This window comes from Molossus molossus, unplaced genomic scaffold, assembly GCF_014108415.1.
Source record: "Molossus molossus isolate mMolMol1 unplaced genomic scaffold, mMolMol1.p scaffold_m16_p_23, whole genome shotgun sequence".
NCBI lineage: Eukaryota > Metazoa > Chordata > Mammalia > Chiroptera > Molossidae > Molossus > Molossus molossus.
Window position 1 is genome coordinate 5,793,051 of NW_023425359.1, and position 13,552 is coordinate 5,806,602.

The 13,552-nt window shown below is 46.7% G+C and overlaps 1 protein-coding gene across 1 annotated transcript in view; it reads left to right on the forward strand.

Annotated features, from left to right (window-relative positions):
* Positions 1-13,552, forward strand: part of SIPA1L2 (signal induced proliferation associated 1 like 2) — a 198,707-nt gene that overhangs the window by 83,387 nt on the left and 101,768 nt on the right.

A 13,552-nucleotide genomic window follows, 5' to 3' on the forward strand; every position in this document is an offset into this window, starting at 1 on the left:
GGTTCCACAGGAGAGAATACAGGACAGGCAGGTTGGTTTGCCTGGGTGACAGGGTCAGAGGGCTTCTGCCTGAATCACAGTGACTGCTCATGCTGAAGGCTGGGAACCCTTGGTGGGCAGATGCAGCTTCCCTCTGCTATGACACATGGCCTGCCGCGGGCCCGGCCCTGCAGCCTGGGACAGAGTCTTACAGTCTGCTCTTTCTTCCCGTCTGTTGACCAAAGTCAGCAACACCTACTTTTTTTCCCATGAGAAAAAAAGTAAAATTTGCAACTCGTGACTCCTCGCAGATGAGGAAAGAGAAGGGAATTGTGTCTCAGTCACCCTTTGCTGTAACTTCCCCTCCGACTCCCCAGTGTTGTAGGTACGTGGGCTTTCTTTTAGAATATGGAAGGGCCCGTGGGCGACCTGGAACATTATTTTATCTCATGGGAGCCGAGAGCTGCAGCAGGAAACCCTTAAGGGGACATACTTTTGGCCCAGCTGCGCTCTGGCGCCCCGGAGCCCTTGCTCATCAAGTCTGCTTTACCTGGAGCTTTGCTGGGTCCTCTGAGCCAAGGGCCACATCTTGCCCATCCCTCTGTGCCAGCTTGTCGCATGGATGACTGTGCCGTAGACGGTGATACGGTAAAGGGACAGAAAGCGCTTTCAAGGTAAGGTTTCAGGGTGAACAAGTGAGTGAGGGAGAAGGAGTCACAGATGGTGACTTTGGATACATTAGATTTTGTTGCTTCTGATGGAGGAAGGAAGGTTTCCAGCAAGGGGAAGCGTAGAAGCAAAGCGATGGGAGCTACAGGGGGGTGTGCGGATCTTTTCTGCTGCAGTGAGATGTGTGGGAACCAAAATCCATCATTTTCACGAATGCCACGTTCAAACAGAACGAAGGACGGGTAATAATGAGCATTTGGGAACCCGGTAGGAAACCCATTTTGTTCCTAACTCATCATGTGACCTTCCCTTCTGGGTTTATAAAGTGAGGGTGTCAGAATAGATTATCTGTCTCCCTTAAGACCCAATGTTATGATTTTGATTCTAAGTGGGTGATTAACACTAGACAGTGTTCTCTGGCACAAGGAAAGAAAGGATGTTTGTTTGAGGCAAAACCAAAGGACCAGTAAAAATGCCATTGTTAGCGGCAAGGACTTTTTGATGTTATTTGGTGTTATTCTGGCTGCGATCTTGTCCAGTCGGCTCTGCTGGTCAAACCCTTGAGATTCTTCTGAGATGTTTGGGCAACTACCAGAAGCTAATGGGACTCAAAGTACTTGACTTGAACTCTCAGAATCAGGTGTTTGATTATGAGCCGGGCTCGTGTGGAGATCTTTCTGGTCATGCTGGGCTGGCGGGCCGCTGCCTTCTTCCAGGTCCCCATCCAAACCCTCTCAGTCTAGTTCTCAGATGGCAAAGGGAGAGCTGCCGCCAAGTGACAGAGGAGCCCGGAGAGATGCCCACAGGATGCCCTGGCTCTTTCACACCCAGGGGCCCTGCTCATTGGGGACCAGGACCCTTAGACTGGCCGCCTCTGGAGGGTGGGGCCTGCCTGAAAGCATCCTTCCTTCCCACGTGTGTGCACCTTCTGTATTCCTCCAAAACCACACCTTTCCTTAGCCTCCAAGCAGTGGACATAGATCTTTTTCTTTTTGCAAAGTTAACAAATTGGATTAGGTTGGCTGCTTTTGGACCAACAAAGTCAGTAATTTTGTTTTTTATTCCTAATTTTTAAAGTCCACATGTAAATGTGAGAAGCTGCCAGTTACAGTAGAAAGACTGAAGCAGCCTGGGTCCTAGTTCTGTCTCTCAATTCACAGTCGTCGGATTGAAGACACGTCACCTAATTGTCCTAATGTTTTTCCCCACTGTAAATGGGAGAGCAGTCCCTCTCGGGCTCTTCCTGGTCTCCTGGGATCCAGTGAACATAGAGGGGCTTTGGCAGTGGTGGATCCCTAAGGGCATGCAATACACTGATGCTCTCATTTGATCGTCAGGACACGTTATTAGTCAAACAAGTGTTCAGGGTCTGCTGGCCAACACGTAAGGTCAGTTCCCCGTGGTTGATACTCTCTTTATCACAACTGCACTTTCTGCATCTTTCTGTTTTCATTAACATGGAAGTTCAAATAAGTATTGAGTTCCTGTATCCATAATTTTTATAAGGAAACAAGGTTCTTACTACTTTTTTCTGTTTTTGGTGTTTGATAATAGTGATTGTGTCATGTGGTCATTTTTTTACTTTTTTTCTCAGGTAATGATCTTTGCTGCTAGGAACTTTAAAAAAATAACCAAGCCAAGTTAATTAGTGTGCATTTGTGACTGAAAGTGGTTTCACTTTCCTTTCAAATACAGCATTCATTCACACTTTCAAGATTCTGAATGAGGTCTGGCGAGGAGGAGTTTGCCCCTCAGTACGCTGGACCGCGTTCTCTGACTAGTGAAATGAAACGCACCCTGGAAGTGAAGGCCTGGGTGACAACGCACACGATGGGGACGTCCTGGTGTGGTCATCGTGATGTCCTCCTGGATTTAGTCTGCAGGAACTTGTATTTTGGGGTGCTGGATTCGCTCGTTTGCAACCAGCCAGCGCCACGAGGACTCTTCTGGGGGAAACCAGTGAAAAGCATGAGTGATGCTTCCTCTGTCTCTCTTCCCTGCTCAGCCGACCCTGGTGTCTGGGCCCGAGTTCCCTGTTTTCTCTTAGGATGGGTTCATTACCAGGTAGAGATGGGGAATTCGGACTGGATTCCGTGGTGGCCATTAAATCAAGTATTTATAACCTGATTCTTACCCGTGAAATCATTGGTTTGCTGGTGGCCCGGCCTCCTGGGAAGCGAGGCTGTCCTTGTCAGTGACAGTCCCCAGCAGGTGGCTGCCTGCCTGATCCTGTTTGGGTTGGTCAGCCCCATGAAGCCAGGCCTGCCATAAACAGAGCAGCAGCCCTGGGCCCTGGAGGAACCTTCACTGTCCGTGCTGGAGGGATCCAGGGGATGGCAGTCCTGTTGTTGGGGGTCATAGCTGCAGCCTCAGCAGAAGTGAATGTCTACTCATGGCCTCTGTCTCAGGCAGCACAGTGAAGGGCCTGCAGGATCAGGTGGGACTCACTGTCTGGTCCACCTTTTAAGAATCAGCCCAACTTTAGGATCTCCCAAATCAGGGCAGGGCAGATTTTAGGTGCCTACAGGTCAATTCTGAAATTGGAGGAGCCTCCTAACAGTGGTTACGGAATCCGTAAGACACCACTCACCTGGGCATGTTGTGGAGGGTTAGACCCCGCAGTGCGGGTCCCCGGGTCCCCCATGAGCATGCAGGGCAGGGCCAGGCTGGAGGGCTAGGTGCGTGTCCCCTGGCTTCAGTATGGGTGCCACATGCAGTGGAGGTGCTGTGGACATTTCCAAGGGCTTAGAAGTGTAAGATCATTCTAGAGTCTAGTAGCAACATTGGACATAGATAAGCAGTAATACTCATTTTCTCAGAGTTTTGCCAGAAATGCAGCCAGTTGTACTTCCTGTTTCCTCCATGTCTTCGTTTGGTGAGGTGGAAAGAACATTAGTAAAGGGCTGTGGAGACAGATGGGAACAGCCACTTAGTCCATTTGGGTTCCTTCATGCTTACTTACCAACTGGAGCGCTACTCATATTTTGCATTTGTTTGGTGTTTAATACCTTAGAGCATTTATGTGTGCCTCCTCACTGGATCCCACGACCCCGGTCTGTACTGGGCACACAGGATCCCCATCCTACAGGTGAAACAGACTCTGAGGGTGTGCATTGCTGCAGGGCCGCGGTTATGTTCTCAGAGGTGGGCATGCAGCTCTCCATCTGACATCGGTGTGCAGTCTACCACACAAGGTCCCAGAAGGCGCAGGGCATGTGACAGTATATGCCGATGTAAGATACAGTCTAACGCAAGTAATTTCCAGTGTGTGGGAATGAAGGCCGATACGTTTGTGAAAACCTGCTAACGTGTACTCTCAGTTCTTCATCAACAGGCATTGCTCATCAAACATCAGTATTCACTTCCACGTGTAGGTGTCTGAGTGGGGGACTTCACTGGACAAAGAGGAAGCTCACGGCCATCTTGTTTCAGATATACAAGAGTAATTTGCTTTGTATAGTTTAAATGTGCCTTGGCTTTATGGAGGATTTTTTTCAAAAGATATATATTTTTTTTTATTGAATTGAAAGTGGTTTTATACATGTGTGGATTTACATGTTCATATGGATTTATGTCATTTGGATACTTCAGAAAAACACAAAGAAGAAAGCAAAAAGCATGCAGAGCCGTACCTGGGTAGGGAACCACTACGATGATAGGGGTGTTTCTCTGCAGTACTTTCATGTCTGTAGATAGTTAACAAAGTTCTGCATTTGGCTCTTTTACAATATTCTACTATTATGTAAATCCCCAACGTCATGGACATTCTTCAAAGAAACACTGAGTTAATATTCTTTATACCATATTTACCAAATATACCGTATTTACCCCTGGCCCCGGCTGCTAAGACTCTTTCAAGTTCTTCATTCTTATAGTTCTGGAGTGAATGTTTTCTCTAGAAGTTTCTCTCCACATCTCTTGTTTCTTAAGTAGATTGTTCAGATGTAGAAGGATTGAGTCAAATGACTTGTGCAATTGTCTTCATTGGTGTTGAGAGGGTGGTGCCGTCTGCAGCTCACGAGGGTGTCCATCCCCAGAACCCCCGGGGGCGTGGAGCGTGCACCTGTAAGCACACGCACGTGGGTCACATTCTAAGGTGCTAGTGGAATGGCCTCCTGTTCCTTTAACGCCATTCTTGTACTTGTTATGCATGTGCATATCTCAGTGAGCTTTGAGGCTTAGAAGGCTGTGTCATTCAGCTTCAGTGTTCCCAGGCCCCTGCATCCAGTGCAGTGGGGAACAGAGCTGAATGCACATATTTAATGGACTGACAAAAGGTTTCTGTATCAGGTAATAAACCTCATAAAGCTGTTCAACAAGTCAGTATTCTGTAATTGAGATAAACACGAGAACAGTGCGGAGATGGCTTTGTGTGTGTGTGGTGAGTGAATGGAGTTTGTTCGGTATTTGCTGCTGAAATTACTATTTTTTAGAAATCAAACACTCGACTGCTCTATGGATTGGCAGGTTTTCTTTCATGCCTTTATGCTCAGTAGAAAGGAAGCATCTTCAGATTTGATGGCTTTTGGGTTTACTTGTTGCGTTTTCACAAAGAGCACATTGGAAGGTAGTTGCTGTGTATGTTCAGTTCAGTTTTCAATAGTATTGATTTATTTTACTTTTGTGTTTTTACTGTGGATTTAGTGCTTAATAGGCTGAGTGAGAGGATCCTTCCCTTTGTGGCCACAGCGGGAGGGATGCCTAAGAGTATGTTTTCTGTTATGAAATGCTCAGGTTGCAGCCTTCCTTGTCACCCAGTGTCACCACACCTTTATCTAAGTGATACAACAGATTATTTTGTGTGATTTCTAAATGAAAGTAACAAAAGTACAGTCCCAATCAGTTGGCACTAAATAGAAATTCTTTTCTTCTTTTACTGAGTTTTCCTAAGATACAAATGCCTCAGCTTAAATTATTCATTGGAACGTCTTCCTCCTGTGTCCACTGTCATTCAGGAGCCACATTGCCGAAGAAATGCAATAACTAATAACCTCCTGAGGGAACGAGGTGCAGGGCTATCTTCTTTGATCTCTTTTGGGTTTTAAGATGTCATGGGAACAGTCAACACCACAGCTGTTCTTTTGTCTACTTGAAAACGTGCCATGATGAAGATATTCCATTTAACAAAATAGCTCTGTGTTTATTCTGCTGTTGACATACAAATGGATGGGTGGAAAAGTGAAAGCAACTTACTACCAGAGATTAGTTTCTGTTTTGTAGTGACACACGGGAAAGTTAAAAACTCCACAATAATCTCATTAGAACGCACTGAAGTTCCGAGCACAGTTTAAATCGAAGTTGCAGTTGGGAAGAGAGCAGCCTGACTGGCGATGCTTCGGGCATTTCCTTCCCTTCTGAAAGCTTCTCTGCCTTCTGCAGAATCAGCCTCACCGCCGCAAGGCAGTCACTGCCTTGTGCCCTGTTCTACTTCTTACGTAAATCAGTTAGCAGTTACTGCATTGGATTTTGTAAACATGGCTGTGCTCCTTGGAGATAGTATGTATCATTTTAATTGATCAATTTTAAGTCAATTAGTTTATCAGTAAGTATGCATATATAAGTCAATTTTATAAATTCATCAATCAAATTTTTCATCTAATAATTTTAGAACTTTTGATATAGGAAACAGGGAGATAGACACTTTGCATCTAGACCTTATTGGATATTTAGAATTATCTATTGAAATAGATATAATTGTTGCAGTTTTCATAGCTAGGAACTGAGGTTCGGAAAGAAGTACCTTTGCCACAGTCTCAACTGGCAGGCGGCAGAGCCTGGAACTTTGCCGAGTACCCAGTGCCAAGACGTGGCTGCGCCTTCGCAGCACTTGGGGTTCAGAGGAGGGTCGCACTGGGGGACAGGCTGGTAGGAAACTGTGTGTATTTCTCTCACAACATCCGGCAAGAGAAGGGCGGGATGCTATGGGGGCCCAAATTAACGCTAAGGTTTGAAAAGAACCCAGTATCTGAGCTGAGATCTGTCTACAGCCACCTGTTAGCAAGGTAGGAAAAGCGTCTTGAAGAGTGTGTGGGCAGCGGGCAGCGTGCAGAACCCCTGGCATAAGGAAATGAGGGGCACTGTGCAGAGCCCCTGGCATAGGAAATGAAGGGCAGTGTGCAGAGCCCCTGGCATAGGAAATGAGGGGCAGCGTGCAGAGCCCCTGGCGTAGGAAATGAGGGGCACTGTGCAGAGCCCCTGGCATAAGGAAATGAGGGGCACTGTGCAGAGCCCCTGGCATAAGGAAATGAGGGGCACTGTGCAGAGCCCCTGGCATAGGAAATGAGGGGCAGCGTGCAGAGCCCCTGGCATAGGAAATGAGGGGCACTGTGCAGAGCCCCTGGCATAGGAAATGAGGGGCAGCGTGCAGAGCCCCTGGCATAGGAAATGAAGGGCAGTGTGCAGAGCCCCTGGCATAGGAAATGAAGGGCACTGTGCAGAGCCCCTGGCATAGGAAATGAGGGGCACTGTGCAGAGCCCCTGGCATAGGAAATGAGGGGCACTGTGCAGAGCCCCTGGCATAGGAAATGAAGGGCAGCGTGCAGAGCCCCTGGCATAGGAAATGAGGGGCAGCGTGCAGAGCCCCTGGCATAGGAAATGAGGGGCAGTGTGCAGAGCCCCTGGCATAGGAAATGAGGGGCAGTGTGCAGAGCCCCTGGCATAGGAAATGAAGGGCAGCATGCAGACGTGCACAGAGCTCCAGCAGCTGCTCGGACCGAGTCATGAGGGACCTGTGCTACCTCCAGGCAGTCAGGCTTTATTGTGAGGAAAATAGGGAAATATTTGAGGGTTTTATGGTAATCTAGGAAAAGTAAAATCATGGTTCTAGCTCTGCTGGTGGCAGTTGAGATAGCAAGGTCTGCATGGATTTGAGAACATTCAGCTGGTGCAAGGGGCTGGGCAGAGGATGGGCGCGGTCTTGGCTCAGCCTGGCAGTGTTGCAGATGATACATCTCTGGGCTGTGGGTAGATTTAGAGCCTTCAGCATAGAGGTGGCATATGAAATGGACAGAATTACCCAAGAAAGTGTAAGGACACTGTGACCTACAATAAACCCTGAGGACAGTCAGCATTTAAACAAGACCAGAGGAGGAGCCCGCAAGGAAACCGAACAGAGAGAATCAAGAATCATGTGTTCCAGGCATGTCATGATACTTCGTCGATACAGTGCTTTGAGTACTTTCGTGTGCATCCATTTCAGTTTTGACAGCTGGGTGGAAGTTAATTATGAGTGCCAACTACGTGCCAGGCACAGCTCCAGGGGATGGAGCACAGGAGTGAACGGGATAGACCAGACTCCTGGAGCTTACACCGAACCAGCCTTTGATTTGGCCCTTTTGTTCACCTTGGATTGTCATTCACTCCAAAGCAGAGTCATACTATGGGGCTCTAGTGGAGTCTGAGTCCTTCTGGCACTTTTTACTGCGATCCCTGCTCTACTCTGATGAAAAAGTCCTTAGCTACACCCAGGGGATCAGCTTTTGTGGGGGCTTTTGAAATTCCTCTAAATAACAAGGTGGAGTACTTTAAGAAATTATCTTGCCTGGCCGGTGTGGCTCAGTGGTTGAACGTCGACTCATGCACCAAGAGGCCGCTGGTTCGATTCCTGGTCAGGACACATGCCCAGGTTGTGGGCCTGATCCCCAGTGAGGGGCATGCAGGAGGCGGCCAGTTGATGTCCTCTCTCATCAGTGTTTCTGTCTCTCTCTCCCTCTCCTTTCCTCTCTCTAAAAAAAATCGGTAAACAACAACAACAACAACAAAAAGAATACATTAAAAAGAAAACAAAGAAATTGTCTAATACTCATGTGGATATTCCACCAAGAAAATATTTTAGGCTCCTTCACAAATCATAAATCACCCCTATGCTATAAAACCCCAAAGAGAAGAACTTTGCTCTTTTTTATATTCTCATGCCCCAAAATATTTATCTTTGGTACTGCCCCAATGTTTAATTCAAGATAAATGCCTAGAAATTAATTTTTATGTCTGAATATACCAAAGCTTAACAGTTAGCAATATGATTATTATTGAACATCTATATCCATTTATGGCCATTATTATTTAATAATAGCCCACTTAATCAAATTGTTTCATCTTCGGTAGTCTACTGTGATATGACTGTGAGTTAATGGATTGTTTTATAGTTATTTAGCCCTAACTTCACTTAATACTGACTGAATGTACCTGAACTTAGTGGTTTTATGGTAAATGCATTTCAGGTGGTCAGACCTTGGGAGTGAGCACCCCTCAGCTGTGCCACAGAGACAGTAAGAGTGGGACCTTTTGTTCCTCTTTATTTCCTGCCCAATTATACACGTTAGCATTAGAGCTGATGGGATGTGAGTGTGGAAAATAAGCATTTTTATGGTAGTTATGCTTTATTATAAATCTTGACTAAGGCTCATAATTTGTGCATTTTGTGGTTTTCCAACCCATTTGCTAAACCTGCAGTGACTCAATTATAACTATAATATTGGTCTTAAAGATTCACTAATGTCTTATGGAAAATTGAAGAACATTCTATTTAAAGACAATAATGCTTAAATATCACATTTTCTCTATTTCTGTTCTATCCTTTAAAAATTGCTACCCAGACCATTAACATGAGAACAGATTATTCTTCCAAGCTCTAAAATTCTTTAATTTTCATTTGAGTTCCTGATTGGTTGCCGCATTTCCTAGCCTTTCCTCACTTGAGGTCGCCCACTGCTTGAGGTCACAGGTTCACACATCATTTTTTGAGGCAGCCCCAGAGTGCTGGTGACAGTTTTCAGTTTTTACTGGAGAGTAAGAGCCATAGAACTGGATGACATGTGAGAATAATTAGGAACTATGGGGTGTGGAGGGCAATGCCCTTGACATTAAAACTGAACTTAAAGAAAGAAAGAAGACTGGGAACCTGTGAGAGAGCTGTGTTAATTACCAGTCAGCCCGAGATGGACTCTGGGGAGTTGGCTGGGGAGGGGATGCTGACGCTGCTGGTCAGGCATCTCTGTGGATTAGTATGTTCTCTTGTTTTATTTCTTAAAGTTTTTCTAGTGAATTGAGTCTTTTTCTTTTTATTGAGGTATAAGTGACATATAGCTTCAGGTGTGCAGGGTACCGACTTGATACTCGTGTGTGTTGTGAGACGGTCACCGCAGTGAGTCTAGCACCTCCCACAGCTGCGGTTTTCTGTGATGAGAACTGTTAGACCTGCTCTCTTAGCAACGTTCAGATATGTAGTCAGTATTGTTAACTACAGTGACCACGCTGTACGCTGCACCCCCAGAACTCAGTGATTTTATAATGGGAAGTTCACACCTTTTAGCCTCCTTCACCCATTTTGCCTCCCCGACCCACCCCCTGCCTCTGACAACCACCCATCTGTTCTCTCTGTGTGTGGATCCTTTATTTTAAAGATTCTGCAAGTAAGTGAGACCATGCAGTATTTGTTTCCCTATCTGACTTAGATCAGTTCATGTGATGTTGTCTAATCTCTTTACAAAGTCCTCAGGAAGGAATTAGATGATTCTTCCATTTTTTTTTTTTTTTTATGTTTAATTTTAAGTTTTTATTTATTTAAATTTTTTTTTTCCTTTAATGATTTTAGAGAGAGAGAGAGAAACATCGATGAGCGAGAACATTGATTGGCCGCCTCCTGCATGCCTCCCACTGGGGATCGGGCCCACAACCTGGGCATGTGTCCTGACTGGGAATCGAACCAATGACCTTCTGGTGCGTGGTCGACACTTAACTGCTGAGCCACACTGGCCGGATGTTTGATGTTTAATTTTTAAACCGTACCAAGTTAGTTAGTAGTGTGAATTCATTTAGTCATGAAGTTATTAGGCAGGTCGTTTACAATCCTCTTACGTAGAATTAAGGCGGAGGGAGCGAGTGGTAGGGAGGACCTGTATGTACATGTGGGGGGGCCCATATTCATATTCGGTGATGTTTCCTTAATGTTGCATGCAAGAGCGCTTGTGCCGTTTGAGGAAAATTACCGTGGCATTTGCTCATTCTTATTTTTGAGAACGCTGCATCTGCCAGTTCAGAGCTGTCGTAACCAGTTTTCTTACCAGCCGTGAGAAGGCGGACGTGACATCAGATCACAGAGAGGAGGCAGGAGCTGACTGGCCGCTGCTCATTAAGGGATGACGGGTGGGCTCCTGGGCTCCTGTGGCTTCTTCTCAGCGGGGACCTGAGGCCCCGGCGCCCCTTTGGCCAGGTTCTGTGAGGGCACGGTTTCCACTTGCCATCCTGTTTGGCGGTGCTGGGGTGGTGCCATTTGTGGGCTTTCATCCACGTATCCAGGAAGCTGGCATGGTGCCACCTAAAGAAAAATGGGGTTCTACAAACGGTCAGCTGCTTTGCCCAACTCAGAAGGGGACAGAGACTGAGGGCTGGATGGGCCGTTCAGGCCTGTTCCCTTCCCATCGTGTTTGGACATGGGCCTGCGGCCGGGCCCGGGTCATTCCAGCTCCTGCACCAGTCTGTGCCCTTGTGGTTTCCTGCACCGGGCTTCCTACTCTGCCTTTTAAAGTCATCCGTGTTAATGCTTCTCCCTGTACTACAATACTTTAGAACTTAGTTCTAATCTATTTTACTTAAAAACAAATTCTTTGATTGTTTTGAGGTGTTTTATTTTTATCACAATATGAACAACATAAGTATTTTAGTGGTATTTTCGAATGGAAGGCGCTCTCGAGACCACTCTGTACTTGGTAGTACTTAGGAGTGAAGGTGCCGCCGTAAAGCTGTCGCTGAGAGTCCCTTTGGGGAGCCCCGGCAGCTGGAAAACCTGCCAGGGAGAGTTGGCAGCAGGGATCTGCTTCTGTCGAGACTTAAGTTTGTTGAGCAGCTGCCATGTCAAAGAGCTTTTGGCTTGGACACCGGATTGTCAGTGGCACCCGTAAAATGTGTGCACGGATGTATAATGATGGGGTTGGGGCAGGTATCTTGCCCGGGAGGCTCTGGTTTTGACAGTAATTTTCCACTCATGTGTTCACGGCCAGGCAGGCTGTGTGACTGAGGAGGTGTGCTCATTGAATTCGCTGTCTACGGTCTTTAATTAAATATAAATACGGTCTCTTAGAACATTTTAAAGTTGGTCAGGACTACATAGAAATCAAACTCAAACTGAAGAAACCCAAAAAGATCATCAGTAGGTTCAAGTGATTGAAACATTCCGTGGATAGAACCGGTTCCAGGCCCAGTGGAGTCAAGAGCTCTGTGCTCAGGAGTCCTTCTTTCCCACGCCTGTTCCTGCGTCCAGGCGGGTGTCCCCGTTCTCAGTCACACCGACAAGGTGAACCCCACAGTTCCAGGTTTATGTTCTGTCACTTGAGCACATCGAGGATCAGAGCCCCAGTGTTGGGGGTCACCCTTCCCGGAGGGCTGTCATAGGCCTGACTGGGCTCCCGTGTGCTCCCTGATTGGCTGTGGCAGAGGAGGTGGCGCGCTCATCGGGCGAACCTGAGTCACGTGTGAGGGGCGGGTTGGCCCCTGCACAAATGGGATGGTTTCAGCGGTGTGGTTCCCAGAGGAGCCCAGTGCCATTAGCAGAAGACGCGGGCGCAGACCCCAGACGTGGGAAGCCAGTGGCTGTCCACACGGGCTGCTGCGCTTACCTGACACGAGCACTTCAAAAGTCACAACAGGATTCTCAGCAGCTTTCTTGGGGAAAGGTTTGGTGAACTCTGAGTTTGCTGCGGCGTTCATGCTCCTGGGCAGGCCTCATAGTAAAATTCAGCGTACAGTCATCTATTTTTAAAGACTTCTATTTCTTGTTTTAAAAATCATGCTTATTTTTGGCAATATATTGGTGTTCTCTATTTCTGTAAGACATTTGTGGAATAAAGACTGTCTTTTTACTATTGCCTGCTGAACAATGAGAAAGTTAGAGATGTCAGGAGATGTGGATGCTCAGAAGAGAGGCTTCCAGATTTGCTGAGTGTTCTGGAAGCAGCAGTTACCAGGGGAACTTACAAATCATGTAGCAGTCTGGTGCAGTAAGTCACATACCATTTCGCAGAGAGACATCAGGCAAGAAGTTGTATTCATATCTCAGTCGTCACTTTTTCAGTTGCCAGGAAAGGGTTTGATAGTGGCCTGAATTGTATGGGGAGCAACTATAACTCAGAATCGTCTGTGATGCCTTCAGCACGGATTCTAAGTGGAAGAGCTGAGACGCGGTTGTCTCTTCTCTTTCTGAGCGCCAAGGGCAGACCCGGGTCTGTTCTGTGCACGGGCTCCTCCGGTCCTCAGCGGTCGGCCAGGCCCTGAAGTGTCCTTAGGTTTCCTCGGGTACGAAGCTGCCCTGGGAGCAGGCGGCGTGTCGTGAACCCGCACTCGTGTTTTCCACTGGGGTAAGCAAGCTGCCATCAGGAGAACCGTCTGCTCCTGCGAGAGACCCCCGCAAAGAGACCCCCACATTTTCCTCTCAAAGCCTGTAAGAGCCCTGGAGAGTTCTTATTCTGTTTGGCTGGTTGGAATTTATCTTTTGCCAACTGAATTGCTGTTATTCTCTATGCTTTGGTGAAAACTGAGGGAAGTCAGCAATATTATACCTCTATTACCATCATTATTTTCAGAAGAAGTAGAGTTGTTCTTTCGTTCTTATGCCAACAGGTAAGATTCCCAAACTGCCATGAGTTGGGAACATATATAATGGAAAATATTTTTGTCTTATTAAATATAGAATAAATCAAAAACATTATTTGTAATGAAAGAGAAGAGCTGGTGAGGTCCAGTTCTTACCAACCTCAGAGGTGAATATTGGTGTTTAAACTCTACACCTTTGTTTGACCCTGAACGTTCGTCAGGTGGTGAAAGGCACAGTGAGCTAGAAGGTTGTCCTTGTTCAGACACCAAGTTCTTGGGGACCCCTGCCCACTTCACGGGGATCTCTGAGTTTATTTCA